Source organism: Leopardus geoffroyi, chromosome A3, assembly GCF_018350155.1.
Source record: "Leopardus geoffroyi isolate Oge1 chromosome A3, O.geoffroyi_Oge1_pat1.0, whole genome shotgun sequence".
In the NCBI taxonomy this organism is placed as follows: Eukaryota; Metazoa; Chordata; class Mammalia; order Carnivora; family Felidae; genus Leopardus; species Leopardus geoffroyi.
The window spans coordinates 122,022,771-122,035,962 of record NC_059336.1 but is presented as its reverse complement, the minus strand read 5'-3'; the positions used below and the strand labels follow the sequence as shown (position 1 = coordinate 122,035,962).

The window sequence follows — 13,192 nt, the reverse complement described above, 5'->3', positions numbered from 1 at the left end:
GAAAGATGGTTGAAGCATGGTTTTTAGCAGCTCGATTAGGAGAGATTTAAACAAGAAACAGCAAGCCCTTCAAGTATTCATACACAGGGTATTCCATAACACTTATTGGTATTCTACATGATCAAAGAGGCTGGGAAGAAAACAGGGGATGGTAAGGTACCCTAGAGATGAATGCAAAGGAAACTACTGTCATCCTTAAGCTGGAGGGACAAAGAAAAGCCAGAGTCACCTGAGCTGGGGGCTGGGGTCACCCAACAGAGGCTGAAAACCACAGTGAGTCAATCATTGAGGAGCTGGGGCCGCGACACTTGCAGCCTCTGCCAAGCACTCAATCAACTCAAGGCAAAGGGAAAAGGAGGGAAATGCATAGGCTTCTCCCTTCTTGCCTTCAGTCTCCCTCCAGTGTCTCTCTTTGACGAAACCCAAGGGAAGTCCGCTGACAGGGGAGCCTGGGAAAGCAGCCATGTCAACATCCCATGATACACAGCTGGACAGGGGATGGAGGAAACAGGGGATGGGCAGCACAGGGGCTAATCCTAAACCAAAGATTTTAAAACTATCTCTGGGCAGAGGAGAGGTTAATCTTCTTCATAGATTTCTTACAAGATGGCAGACCCGGGAAGAACAGGAGGGAGACATTTGGAACAAGCGTGAGAAGCAACCACCTCTCAGTGTGGAATCCCTGGCTGAGATAGTTGAAAGATGCAGGTTTGGTGGGGGGTGAAGGAGGGGGGCTAGCTTTAGTGTGAGACGTTTTCTCTCATTCACATGAGGGCGCGGCTTCCTGGGAGGCCCACTGCCAAGGGTACCTGTCTGTTCAGGAACACAGCCTCCAGCTCATCCATTCAGCCCCCATGTCCCAGGGAGAATGGCCCCTCAGCCATGAGACTAGTTGATTTAAGGGAGTGAGCTCTGTGGTCTGAGTAAGGATCCACTGTTCTGATCAGTCTAAGTGTCCTACTGTTCCACAAAGGATTCCCCAAACCAAATCATAGAAGATTGACTACCAAGGCTACAAGGACCCTGTGAGCCCCTGCATGATCCTATCCCACTCCCCACCCCTACCTCATACTCTAAATAAAGTAATTGAGGGCCAGGAGTTGAAAGAGGCTTCACCATGGTCATATTGTGATGTAACAACAGAGTCAGAATATCAGCTCAGGTCAGGGTTCACAGAAGGGCCAAAAGAGGCATGATGTATGGTGTGTGTGTGTCTGTGTGTGTGTGTGTGTATAAGTTTGAAATGGAATGCCTCACACCAATATATAGTGAAAGATGGTAAGCTTTATTTCACAAAGAATCAGTGTTAGAGTAAACTGAGTGATCTGATTGGGAATGATCATACTTGGCACATTAATCTGAATTTTAAAATACAAAGTGGTTAATACTTACAAATTATATTCAATAGAGCTTTTTTTTTTTTAAGGTTTATTCCTTTTTCAGAGACAGAGAGACAGAGTGTGAGAGGGGGAGGGGCAGAGAGAGAGGGAGGCACAGAATCCGAAACAGGCTCCAGGCTCTGAGCTGTCAGCACAGAGCCCAACGCAGAGCCGAACTCAAGGACAGCAAGATCATGACCTGAGCTGAAGTCGGACGCTTAACCGACTGAGCCACCCAGGAGCCCCCATAATTCAATAGAGTTTTATAATTTATTGTTGAAGGTGTTGAAGAAACCAAAAGACCTTTTCAGCCCCCAGTTGGCGGTGTCTCAAAACATGCAAGAGATAGTTAATGTGCCCTGGCCTTGGGACATGTCCTGGAAACCACTTTTAAAAATAAATCTCTAGGGGGTGCCTGAGTGGCTCAGTCAGTTAAGCTTTCAGCTTGGTTTTGGCTCAGGTCATGATCTCAAGGTTTGTGAGTTCGAGCCCTGTGCTGACACCATGGAGCCTGCTTAGGATTCTCTCCCTCCCTCTCTCTGCCCCTCCCCCACTCACTCTGTCTCTTTCTCAAAATAAATAAACTTTAAAAAGTAAAAAACTAACAAATCTCTAGAGGGGTTTCCAGTAGGCCTCGGCTGCTAAAAGCTGGGACAGACATGCTATTCCTGGTCAGGGTTCCTGTCCCAGTCTTGCCAGGCAGTAACTGCGGTAGGAAGAAGGAGGTGTTAGATGTGCTTGCCTCCACTCTACACTACAGTCTTATCTCAGCTCAGAATGAACTATATGCCCAGCACCACCAGGCTCACCAAGGACGTGGACAAAAAGCACTTGATCTTGCTTCGAGACGGAAGGACACTTATTAGTTTTATAAGAAGCATTGATAAATTTGCTAATTTAGTGCTACCTTTCAGACTTTGGAGCATATTTATTGGGTAAAAAAGTACAGCGATATTCCTCAAGGGATTTTTGTGGTCAGAAGAGGAAATGTGGTCCTACTAAGAGAAACAGACTTGGAAATGCAGAGCGATACACCCCGCCGGCAAGTGTCCGTTGAAGAAATCCTGGGAGAACAAAGGGTAGAGGAGCAGACCAGGCTCTGAAGGATCGGGGTCTCTCCATTCCTCAGGCAGATACCCTCAATGAGCATTAAGCCAGTTAGTTGCTCAGAGGCTATTGCTCTTGGGGAGAAGGGGCAGTCACTGAATGAAAATGACATTCTGGCCACCTCACACATTTGACTGGAAACTGTAGAGTTTTGAAAACTCGTTTTTATTTTGATTCTTTCATATGTGCATCATGAAGAAATCATGTGGATTTTTCCCCCTTTTTAATGGCAAAACCATTGTTTAAAAAAAAAAAAGTGGCTGGGGCACCTGGGTGGCTCAGTCGGTTAAGCGTCTGACTTCAGCTCAGGTCATGATCTCACAGTCCGTGAGTTCAAGCCCCGCATCGAACTCAAACCCCACTGTCTGTGCTGACAGCTCAGAGCCTAGAGCCTACTTTGGATTCTGTGTCTCCCTCTCTCTCTCTGCCCCTCCCCTGCTCAAGCTCTGTCTCTCTCTGTCTCAAAAATAAATAAAAACATTAAAAAAAATTTTTTTTTCAAGTGGCATGGGCTCCTTTCACACATCACTGTTGGAGCCAGCAACTACTTCTTCATATTACTCTTCTTGTCCCATATTAGCATTACAGGAGACATCCTTTATTATTATTATTATTATTTTGAGAGACAGAAGGAGAGTGCAAGAGCCAGCTGAGGAGGGGCAGAGAAAGAGAGAGAATCCTAAACAGGCTCCACACTGTCAGCACAGAGCCTGATGTGGGGCTCGAACTCACAAACCATGAGATCACGACCTGAATCAAAACCAAGAGTAAGTCGCTCAACTGACTGAGCCACCCAGGCACCCATTAGGAGACATCCTTCATTTGCTTGTAAATAAAATATGAATGTCAAAATTCAAAAACGAACGAACAATAAATCTCTAGAGTCTTTGACAGAGAGCAACTATAAAAGCTAAATATATTGCATAAAATAGCTGTTAAAAGTCATCAGAGATTAAAAGCAGGCAGGACTTTAGATGCCAAGATTCTGGAGAAAAGGGAAATGCAGTGAGTAAAACCTAAGTTTCCCTCATGTTTTCCCTTCCGGGCATTTGCCAGTTCTCAAGGGGTAGCCAGAACATAGGGAACCCTTATCCTGGAGAAAAAGCCTGTATAGAAATAAGCCAGGCATTCTGTATTTGATTTCCCCTCAAGGAATTTTCTCATTCCTAAGCTTTCCACATGATAGGCAAGCAGCCAAGAAACTAAGCAGTAAACAGCTTCTAAAAGGCTGAAAAACCAGTCAGAGTTTGAGCAGTCTCCAAGTGCTAAGGAGAAAAAATATTGATGTTTACAGCCCACCAAAGAGAAGACATTGCCATGAATAACCTAGATTTTTATTGAGACAGATGAAGGATTATACCCTAAGAGACAAGACAAGCCAGCCCTCACAAAGCCTAAAATCCAGCTTCAAAGTATCTCAATTCCTGAGAGGATCAAGGTGTTCTGCCTGCTAGGAAAAAAAATTCCTTTCCAAAGGAAGACAAAATTATCCAGACCCTCAGTAATTCTTCATTCTCAATATCTAGCATTCAATCAAAAATTATACAGCTTGCTAGGAAATAAAACCAAATTAAAAAACAAAAGACTGTAGAAAAACATATAGGTGACCCAGATACTGTAGTTATCAAAGACTATAAACCTAGCATTAATATATTCAAACAAGTAGATGGAAAGATAGAAACCTGGAATCCATTCTAAAAGAAGCAAACAAAAATTCTAGATCTGGGAAATTTGATAACTAAAACTAAGGGTTCAATAAATAAGCAAGAGATAGGTTTAACAGCAGATTAGACACAACAGAAAAGAGGATTAGTAAATTGGAAAATAGATCAGTAGAAAAATATTCAAATCGAAACAGAAGAAAACAGATTAAACACACATATACATATATATATATATATATATATATATATATATATATATACACAAAAAGAGGGACAGAGAAAGAAAAAAGAGGGAGGAAAAGAGCATCAAAGATACAGTGAAAACAAAGATACAGTGAAAACAAAGATATAGTGAAAACAACCCGCATGTGTGGAATTTGAATCCCAGAAGAAAGCAGATGGGCCAGGATCAGTATTTGAAGAGCCAAATACCAAGAATATACAGATTCAAGAAGCATTAACAAACACAAGCACACAAAATCAAACAAAACTGCACAAAGGCACATTATAGTAAAGCTTCAAAAACATAAAGATAAAAAGAAACATCTTAAAATAGTCAGGGGAGAAAAAAATTCAACAGGAGCAGTAATAAGACCCATTGTACACAAACAATAGAAGGCAAAAGACAATAGAATGACAGAGCTAAAAGGCTGTGGAGGGGGAGGAAGTAACTGCCAGTCTAGAATTCTACATCCAGTGGAAATACCCTTAAAAATGAAGACAAATAAAAATGCCAAGCAAATAAAAAATAAGAAAATGCATTATCAATAGATACACATGAAAAGAAATACTAAGGGAAGTTATTCTGATAAAACAATCCCACTTGGACGAAAAGTAATGCAGAAAGCAATAGAGAGCACCATATGTGGTAAATATAAGAGCAAATCAAAATGAGTATTGACTATTTAAAACAATAAAAATTATAATGTCTTATGGGATTTCAAATGTATGAAGAAGTAAAATACATGACCAAAACAGGAGAAAAGGAACAATGGAGTTGGGTAAATGGTATTAAGGTGTTGTAAGGTCCATATATTGTCCAGGAAGTAGTAAAATTATTAACTGAATAGTAGATTCTGTGAAGGCATATGGTGTATTTATAGCAGAGTTAGGCAAATTATCACCCACATCCAAATCCAGCCCAAAGCCTATTTTAAACAGCTTGGGAGCTAAGAATGGTTTTGCATTTTTATTTTTTAATTTTTTAAGGTTTATGTATTTATTTTGAGAGAGAGAAAGAGAGAGAGCAGACATGTGAGCAGCGGAGGGGAGGGGCAGAGAAAGAGAAAGAATCCTAAGCAGGCTCTCTACTGTCAGCGCAGAGCCTGATGTGGAGCTCAAATTCACTCACTCACAAACCATGAGATCATGACCTGAGCCAAAATCAAGAATCAGACGCTTAACCCACCTAATCCCCTAACCCAGCTTTGCTACCCAGGTGCCCTGGTTTTGCATTTTTAAAGAATAGTTGAAGAAGGAGGAGGAGGGAAAGAGGAGAGGGGGAGGAGGGAGTCAGAGGCTGTGTACATCCCTCTACACCTAAAATATTTACCATCTGTCTCTTCACAGAAAAAAAAAAAGTATGCCAACCCCTGCCCTAGGGTAACACTAAATAAATAATAAAAGAATTTATAACTAACACGCTAATGGAGGAATTAGAATATTGAAAAGCATTTTATTAAAAGAAGGCAGCAGAAAAGAAAACAAGAACAAAAACCAGATAAAGCAAATTTAAAACAAATAATAAGATGATAGAATTAACAGCAAAAAATTTGGGAATTTGTTAAACATAAGTGGACTCAATTATCCAATTAAAATGAAAAGACTGTCAGACCAGAAAAACAAGACAAAACAGCAAGACCCAACTATATGTTGCTTCTGGAAGACAGACACATAAATATTGAAAGTCAATATGCCTCGGAAACACTAACCAAAAGAGAGCTGGCTTATCCATACTGTTATCAGACAAAGCAAGAGTTTAAGGCAAGAAGTATTCCCAGAGATAAAGTGAAGCATTTCACAATAACAAAAATTCAATTCAACAGGAAGATTTAATAATACGAAATGTGTATGTATCTGAAAAGAAAACTTAAAACATGCAGAGCTCAGACAGAACTAAAGGGAAAAACAAGTAAATCCAATAGTATAGTTGAAGATTTCAAATCCATTTTCAACAACTGATAGACTAATCAGACAATGAATCAGTCAAGATAAAGGGGACTGGAACCGCCTGATAAACAAACTTGACCTTGTTGACATATGTAAAACACTGAACCCAACAAGAGCAGGATTACATTATTTTTTAAATGTTTATTTATTTGGGGGGGGGGGTGGGCGGGGGGAGGAAGGGGCAGAGAGAGAGAAAGAGAGAGAATCCCAGGTAGGTTCCATGATGTCAGTGCAGAGCCTGATGCAGGGCTTGATCCCACAACCCCAGGATCATAACCTGAGCTGAAATCAATAGTCGGACACTCAACCAACTGAGCCACCCAAGCACCCCAGATTACATTATTTTCAAGGGTTCATGGCACATTTAACAAAATAAACCATATTCTGAATAACAAGGCAGATGTCAATAAATTGCAAAGGATTGAAATTAAACAGAGTTATGTCCTCTTAATAGAGTGGGAAAAATCCTAGAAATAATATGAAACACTTAAAATCCTCAACTGCTTGGAAATTATTAAACAACACTTCTAAATAACCCATGATTCACAAGCCAAATCAGAAATTAGAAATTTCCATGGAAATTAGAAAATACTCTGAACTGGATAATAATGAAGAAGAAACATGTCAAAAATTTGTAGCATGGAGCTTCAACTAAACCTAAGGAAACAATTTAGGCCTTTAAATATATATTTTTAAAAAAAATAATGGTGGAAAATCAGTGATCTAGTGACTACCTCCAGGAGTTTGAAAACAACATCAAATTTAAGGTAAATTAATTAGAAGGAAAGAAATAATAAAGATATGAGCAAAAATGAAATAGAAAAAATATAGAATAGAGAAAAATAAACTAAGTCAAAAATTGGTTCTTTGAAAAGAATAATAAAATTTACAAATCCCTGGAAAGATTGATCAAGAAAAAAAAGAAACACACTATTAATACCACTAATGAAAAAAGGTGTCATCCCTAGAAATTCACATAGTCATCAAAGGGGCAATGAGAAAATAACTACAAATAACTTCATGCCAATAATTTTATAATTTAGATGAAATGGACAAATTCTTTTTATCAAATCAAAACCTGAAAATATTGACACAAGAATAATTAGAAAGTCTTAATTATCCTATCCACTAAAACTAAACATTGCATTCTCTTGATTCAGCAATTCTACTCTAATAGATATGCCTACCTAGGTGCACAGAAAAATGTGTAAAAAGTGTTCATAGAGGGGAACCTGTGTGGCTCAGTCGGTTGAGTGTCTGACTCTTGATCTCAGGTCATGATCTCGTGGTTCATGGAATCAAAACCCATGTTGGGCTCTGTGCAGACAGCATGGAGCTTGCTTGGGATTCTCTCTCTCTCTCTCTCTCTCTCTCTCTCTCTCTGTGCCCTCCTTTACTCACTTTCTCTCTCTCTCTCTTTCTCAAAATAAGTAATCTTTTTTGTTTTGGTTTTTAGAAATGTTTATAGGGACACTATCCCTAATAGATAAAAACTAGAAAAAAACAAAACAAAACTAGAAACTACCCCAATGTCCCTCAATAATAGAAAGGCTAACTATACCATAGTATCGTCATACAATGGAAATACTATATACAACAGTGTAAAAACTAAACTACTGCTATAGGCAACAACATAGATGAATTTCACAGATGCTTATGTTAAGTGAGAAAAGTCAGATACAAAAAGATACATACAGTACTCCCCCTTATCCTCAGGGGTATGTTCCAAGACCCCCAGTGGAGGCCTGAAACCATGGATAGTACCAAACCTACATGTAATATGTTTGTTTTCCTATACATACATACCTATGACAAAGTTTAATTTATAAATTAGGCACATTAAGGGGTTAATAACAATAACTAATAATAAGATATGAGAGTAATAACAGTATACTATAATAAAAAGTTATGCGAATGTGGTCTCTCCCTCTCTCTCTCTGTTTCCCTCTCTCTCAATAGCTTATTGTGCTGGATTCATCCTTCTTGCGATGATATGAGATGAGGAAATGTCTATGTAATGAGATAAAATGAGGGGCACGATGTAGGTGTTATGACGTGGCATTCAGCTGTTATTGACCTTCTAACGGTATGTCAGGAGGACTATCTTCTTCCAGACACCAGTTGACCTTGAGTAACTGAAACCACAGAAATAGAAGCCTCAGAAAGTGAAACCATGGATAAGAGGGGTCTACTGAACTGTGTGATTCCATTTATATGGCAACACAAATATATTTTTGACAGAAGATAGATGTTGACTACTCTGTCAACAGAGTGTCCCTGTGGAGGGAATGCTGGGCAGGGCACACGGGGACTTTAGGACTGTGTGCAGTGTTCTCTGTCTTGATCAGACCGTGTTCCCTATGTAAACATTTATCAGGAGGCATCCTTGATATTGTGCACTTCTCTGAATGTATAATGACTTCATATTTTAATCTCACGAATAAATACTAAGTAAGTCTCTGATGCAATTTTGTTTCTGGGCGTTTGTCTCTTTCTAACAAAAATCAGACAGCGGTACAGCGTTTAACCCCAATAAACTCTTACAAATAGAACTTGAGAGCATTTTAAGAGCTTCCAACCTAGGATCGTGCCTTTCCTATGCCTTTATTGGAAGAATGATTTCTCTTCTACTTGGGAATAAACCATTCTCTATGTTCAATGGATTCATAGCATAAGGAGGACAGAACGTAAGATTAGAAGAAAAGCGGTTTACCCCATCCAATAATTCCTATTAGAGGGGTCAGCCCATCCAAGCAAAGGTACCTAACAGAGGAGCCAGCAACCAATTCTGAACCTTCTAACTATTGGGCTTTCAAAAATGGGTACTTACAACAAAACCATCCAGGCATTCATTATTGAGTGTATGTGTCACCCCTAAAGGATCAGAAGACTGCTGAATGGTGCCTTCCATGCCAGAGGGGTGGCCGCTTTTACAGAGGGATGGGCTTCACCAGACAAGCCCTTCCAAAAATAGGGATTTCTGGGGAGGAAAGAAAATCTCACTGGAAGCAAATTAAAAAGGTAAAAAGATAAAGTTGTTTTTGCCATGGTAACTAAGGTTTGCCCATACCTAGATGTAATTCGTTGACTGAAGTGGTTTTGTGGGTGTAAGTGATTTCTGAAGAGCAAATTAAAAAGACTTTTTATAAGTCCCAGTAGACAACAACATAGTATTAGCTAATGGCACTTGCCATCTCTAAAATAATTACTTTTGTAATAATCTGTTTATTAATGAAGTGATCTGCAAAATGGATAATGGTTTCTTAAGATTTCAGGCACAGAAATTCTTCCTTCCACTTCATTTTGCTTTTTTTGCAAAAGTATACCATGAAGTAACTCAAAATTTGCTGACAGATTTTAAGTACAATAATTTCAGAAATGCATGTTCAAGCAGGTTGAATAAACCCATATTTCTTGTATTGTGCCCTTAAATTATTCCCTCTGGTGATGGAAATGTTCTAAAATGGCTTGTGGTGATGGTTGCACATCTCTGTAAATTTACTAAAATTGATTGAATTGCACACTTAAAATGGGTAAATGTTATGGTCTGTAAATTATAACTCAATAAAGCTGTTTGGGAGAAAAAAGGAAAAAAACAAAATCAACTGAACATTTAAAAAATTATTTCCTCTGTCTCCACCCTTTTGTCATAGGAATGTGGAGTGTTGAGAAGGAAATATTCCAGGGAAAGATGGCGACTATACAAAAGGTAGGTGCAAGTGTGGAGAAAAGAAGATCTAAGAATCCTAGTGGACCACAAGCTAAACAAAGAGCGCAAGTCAGCAACAGAATGTTACTTTTAAGAAATCAAGCCTCCTGTTGGGAAATGTTTCACTAAGGGTCAGTGAACACCCAGCCAGTGCCAGGCATAAAATAGGTTTTTAGTAAGGGCAGTTTCTGTCCATTCTAGCCCGGTTGCATAAACAATTTATTCAAAACCTTTCCTTCTAGACTCTAAGGTACCCAATCAACACCACCCTTATTGCATAAGCTTGATAAAAGCCACCATCGCACTGCTGTATGAACCGTCTAGAAACCACCTGCCAGGAGGGCCAGCTGGGTCCCAGCAATGGAATAGAACTGGACCCCATGGACTCGGGGCCCTTCCGTCCTCTCCAGCCAAACAGCCACGGCTCAGCATCCCAGTCAGTTCACTGGGTCCACCCCCAGCCAAGCCCTTCCTCTACCCTGTGGAATCTCTTGCTGGCAAATAATTCCTGGTGTTGTCGGAGACCCCCTCCCCGACATGTGCCCGGGGCCTCTCTCCAGCCAGGCTAGGCTCAGCTCACCCCAACTCAGCTCTGACCCAGGGCCCAGCCTGGCACCATCAAGCACAGTTGAGAACTGGCTACAGGTGGGGTGCAGACAGTGACGACACACTGTGTTCCTAATGGTCAACTGGGAGTACCCTGGAAGGATGACCAGAGAAAGGCATGACATGCTCATTGCTGCACTCATTGTCCCAGAGCGGCAGCTAGTGGCAGAGTCAGGACTAGAACCCAGGGCCTTTGACTTTGGGTCCAGTCTCTGCCACGAGTTGGTCAGGTGACCTGGCGCACAGCTCTGAGCCTCGGGGTCTCGTGTGTAAACAGGGCTACTGGCTTGTCTCTCTCTCTCTCCGTTTCACAGTGGGGTGGATGAGGCTGTGGCTGTTCAGATGTTGGAAGAAATGTTCCAGCCCAGAAGTCCTCAGCAGGAGACACCTCCACTGCCCATCGCTGCAGGGACTGAGCTCCAGTGCTGGGGGAAAGCAGGCTTCAACCAGATGCTGCCACTTTTACGTCTGCCCTGGGACCTAAATGCCACCGCCGCAATGCTGCTCCCGCTGCCTTGCTGAATCGCTAGGTTCTTAACCTGCATTTCTGGGAATCTCTTTACACTCTCCCTGACAATGCTGTTACTTTGGGTTAAAAACAAACTTTTACGGCTGTGTAACCTTTAGTCTACAAAGATTGTCAGATCTGAATTCAGAAAATAACACTGTTCCAAACTCCTGTAGCTGAGGAGGCCCAAGGTGACAAAATCCAGGAGGGGGAATTGCTACAGGCTGGGGATGCTGAGGAGAAACCAGGGGAGGCCAGTTAAATTTGAGTCGCTGGAAATGTCTGACTTAGGTGACATTTTAGAAAAACAAGCTGCATTAATGTCACCACTAAATTAACACCATTAAATAAAAATGATTATTAGTGCTCAGAATTATGGGCTCTAAGAATGATAATATTACGTGCACTGCAGCATCAGGCTAGTAACAATCCCAGCTTTTAGAGTCAGCTCCCAGTTCGAAGCCCAGCCGCACTGTTTTACGGTGGTGCAGTGTGTTACTTAACCCTCCTGCGGCTCTGATTCTCCATCTGTTAAGTGGAACTAATGCCCAAATCTTCAAGACAGTGAGGGATTAAATTAAATGAGACGATATACACAAAACGAGCTTGTGGTCGACACAATGAGAATTCCCCCACCCCCGCAGAGATGTCATCGTCCCATTCTCCCAAACCTGTGGGCATGGTACCTTGCAAGGCAAAAGGAACTTGACAGATGTGATTTAAGCTAAGGCCCTTGAGATGGGGAGTTGAATTTAGATTATCTGGGTGAGCCCAAAATAATATAACCCAAGGGTCCTTCAGAGAGGGAGGTAAGAGGATCAAGGTCAGAAGAGATATGATACCAGAAGCAGAGAGAAAGAAGGATAGACAGAGATTTGAAGACGGTATGCTGACTTTGAAGACGCAGGAAGGGGCCAGAAGCCGAGGAAGGCAGACAGGCTCTTGAAGCCGAAAAAGGCAAGAGAAAGGATCCTCCCCTAGAACTTCCGGAAGGGACGTAGCCCTACAAACACTGTGACTTTGGACTTCTGACCTCCAGAACCATTTGTATTGTTTTAAGCCACTAATTTTCTAGTAATTTGTTACAGCGTCAAAAGGAAACTAATACAGGGCTTTTGAGCCCACTTAGCACTGGGCCTGGCACGTTTTAAGTTCTCAAAAAAAAAAAAAAAAATGACAGCTGGTATTAGCAGCTACTATATATTTGGAGGAACTTTTACTATCTATCTATTTATTTATTTATTTATTTATTTAGTGGTCAAATACCCTTCATTCCTTCCATGATGTCCCGCTGAGGGACTTTCTCTTTCCACTTGGTCATGTCCCTTGACAGGTGCTCCTGTCTCCTGAGCAGCCCATCCCTTGGGACAGCAGCAAGATGGTTGCAGGGAGTTCATGCTCACGTGGACCCAAAATCGGCCCAACAGAGACCCCGTGAAACCTGCATGGGCCCCTCTGCTCCTGTCACCCTTCAGATAACCGCACACAGGACTCAGCTAAGCCCAGAGGCCTCACAGCGAATCTCTGAGTCCATTCTGGGCTTTGAGAAGCTGAACCACACTGCTCATTGGTGCCACATTCCCGTATTTTTCTCTCAAACCGAAGCTACTACATCTTTAGCCCTGAACCCGTGCAGGTGGATTGTTTGGACCCACATGCTTGATCCTACCATTTGTCTCTTTCATCTCATATCTTGGTGCCCCGGCCTATTCCTTGGGCCTTGTTATGCCAACTAATGTATTCTCCACATGTCACCTGAAGATTGGTTAACTATTCACCAAGTTATCTATGTCTGCATCGCTAGTAAAATTGTCAGATGGAACCATGATTGTGGCCTTTCACTAGAGATTTACTTTCACACAGGTGGATCAGCATCTTCCGGTATGGCCATGAAACAGTTCTAAATTCACCTACTATGCATACCAGCTGAAGTTACAATTTGCTTTGTCTTGTGCACAAATTTCTCATGAGATTCCTTGACAAATACTGAGCTGAGGTATGCTTTGCCTCTACCATAACTAATACAATTCCCTGACATAGTAATCTAGCA

The 13,192-nt window shown here is 41.3% G+C and overlaps 1 pseudogene; it reads left to right on the top strand.

The window, feature by feature from the left end:
- Window positions 1–2,156: 2,156 nt before the first annotated feature.
- LOC123579751 lies at window positions 2,157–2,532 on the top strand (annotated as a pseudogene).
- Window positions 2,533–13,192: the final 10,660 nt, after the last annotated feature.